Source organism: Ixodes scapularis, unplaced genomic scaffold (assembly GCF_016920785.2).
Source record: "Ixodes scapularis isolate PalLabHiFi unplaced genomic scaffold, ASM1692078v2 PGA_scaffold1__304_contigs__length_218370807, whole genome shotgun sequence".
Taxonomy (NCBI): domain Eukaryota; kingdom Metazoa; phylum Arthropoda; class Arachnida; order Ixodida; family Ixodidae; genus Ixodes; species Ixodes scapularis.
This window is the reverse complement of record NW_024609846.1, coordinates 106,266,646-106,269,353: the sequence shown is the minus strand read 5'-3', so window position 1 is coordinate 106,269,353 and position 2,708 is coordinate 106,266,646. Positions and strand designations below refer to the sequence as shown.

At 41.2% G+C, this 2,708-nt stretch overlaps 1 pseudogene; it reads left to right on the top strand.

Moving 5' to 3' along the window:
* Positions 1 to 5: 5 nt before the first annotated feature.
* Positions 6 to 652, top strand: LOC120850726 (annotated as a pseudogene).
* Positions 653 to 2,708: the final 2,056 nt, after the last annotated feature.

The window sequence follows — 2,708 nt, the reverse complement described above, 5'->3', positions numbered from 1 at the left end:
TCATCAGTGACGACTTGCACCATGACTCCGCTCATGCCTGTCTGGCTGTACAAAAAGTGAGAGAGTGGGTCGATGACAACCTTGCCGTGTACTCTCATTTGACTTATGTAAGTGACGGTGCCGCCAGTCACTTCAAGAATCGCTTCCAACTTCATGAATTCCAAAAAAATGTTTTTCCCAAAGCACAATGGCTATTCTCAGCCACTGGGCACGGAAAAAACGCGTGTGACGGAGTTGGAGGACTCGTCAAACACCAAGCAACGCTTCACAACTTGAGACAGCTCCCAGGAAAGGCCATACAGTCTGCAAAATGCATGGTGAACAGTCTTTCCCAAAAACTAAAAGGAGTGAATTTCACACTTTTGGACAAAGACGAGGTTGTTGAATTCCGTCAGCGCAAAAATGAAGAGTGGGTGGGAGTGCGCGCCTTTCCTGGTATTCAGTCGTGACATGTGTGGCTATGCAAAACATCAGAAGCTTCGACCTGCGACTTGCAAGTGGCACGGACTGTCGAATCCCCTTGGAAGAAACTCTAAGTGCACACCGTCAGAAAATGTTTGCGCCAAAATCTGTTCATTTTGAAACCTATGAAGGCAGGAATCTGTTGTATATTATGTGCAATTTATTATATTTAATGTTCAATTTATTATAACGTGACAAAGATGTGACAAACTATTACTGGCTATACTCGAATGAATAAAAAAATTTCTTTTCTCTCAAAGTAAGAAGTCGCAATAACTGCGTCGCACCACAGGGGTACACCGTGCCGAGCTTCGCAGAAGGGGCTCGGTAGAGGTGCTGTATCTATTACACCATCAATATAATGCAACATGTTTTTAATGAATATTAACCCCCAAATAGAGTAGACTGACCGGTCAGAGTTTCAAAAAAATCGAGAACGGGTTTTTTTTTTTAAATCGCCCTTAAAATTTTTTTATTTTGGTGCTTGTCTCGTGTTTGCTTGCCAAAATCTCCCCAACCCGCACCTAAATAAATTTGAATTTTAGTGAATGTACTTCCATTTATGAGTAGCGTATTAAATGAAAATATGACGTTTGTGACTAAATTATTTCCTAAGATACAGGCCTGCAAATTTGGGGGAAAAACGGTCAAGGAGCCGAAATTGATGTTTTTTATTAATTTTTTTAAACATACTAAACAATAACAATATTTTTTTTCGCATTGCTAAGTCCATACAGATTATACTAAAATATTATGAAACTCACTTAAGAAGTATAACTTTAGTTATTATTCACCAAAGTTGCCCCCTCCGGCTATGCAAGCAAATGCGACTTTCCACCTCTACGTGATGTACGATTTTTTGCGTTCGACAATTTTTTTTCTGGGTGAAAATAATTCTGATTTTGTTCATTTTGGACATCGGGAAACAACATATAAAATTATGAAGCAAATTAAAAAGGTCGACCAGCCAATCCCTGTTCGATCTTATCTGAAATCACCCATATGTGATGGGAATGGTTAAAGAAGGAACTCAGAATTCCGGAGCGGTGGTTGTAAGAAGAAAGATGTTATTTACAGAGTAAGGAATTAAAAATAAAAGTCAGAGAGAGTAGGAAAACACAGTTACGAGAGTCATCAAAATATGTACAAAGTTCAGTCCGCCGACTTCGCTTACGGCCCACACGATGTTATTGCCGAGAAGACGCCTCGTTGTCGTAACGTTTTGGTTCAGGAGCCTGGCAGGCTGGGTCGGCCCAGGCGTAGGGTTGCTGGCTGCAGCTTGGCTAACGGCGGCAGTCCACGGTGTGCAGGTTCAAAGTCCCCACCGGCCTGTTGGCGCCCGTCGGAATCTTCCTAGACTGCCGGGACCGCTGGTGTTGAGCCGGGTGCCGATGCCCAACCGCCTTTTTCGAGCGCCTCGAGCGTGTGTGACGTTCACTCTCCTCGTGTTGTCCTCCTCTTCTTTTTTCTTATTCTCATTCCCTGATACGGTCTTGCAGTCTTCTTCATCTTTGGTTATTCATGTGTTGACAGCGTCCATCTGCGTTGTCTTCCTCGTCGTTTGTTCAGCCCATATCATCACACCATAGATGTATTATCAACAGATCCAGCCAAACAAAGGCTTCTTGATGTTTTTCATTTTTTGGTCATGAAAATGTAATTCATGTCCCGACTAGGGTGACGGAAATGTCTCGGACCTTGCTTGACCTGTGCCTTACGAACTATGAAGTAAATGAGCTAGAGGCGGGTGTTCTGCTATCGGATCTTAGTGACCATCTACCTATTTTTATTTTTTTACCGGCTTGATCAACACAACATAAAGAACCAACAAGTCATGCACCCATTATGTATAGGGTCATTAATGATGAAAATATTATGTTGTTTCAAAGTTTAGTCGAGGAGGAAAATTGGAGCTTCGTTGTTCGGTTGGATGATCCCATTGCAGCATACGACCATTTTTCTATAAGAATTAAGATACTCTATGATCAAGCATTTCCATTGGTGCCATTTAAAAGGAACAGGAAGTCGAGAAAGCCTTGGATTGATGCCGCACTTCTTAGAATAAAAGAACGAGATAAGCTTTTTGCCCTTTTATAAAAACAAAACATCCGGATTATCTAGCTGAATTTAAAAAGAGCAGAAATAAACGAGCACGAAATGCGTATCATGAAAATAAGTTAAGATATTCATAATAAACCCAGAAAAGTAAGAAAAAATGTAAACGACCTACTTTCTAAAAACGAAAG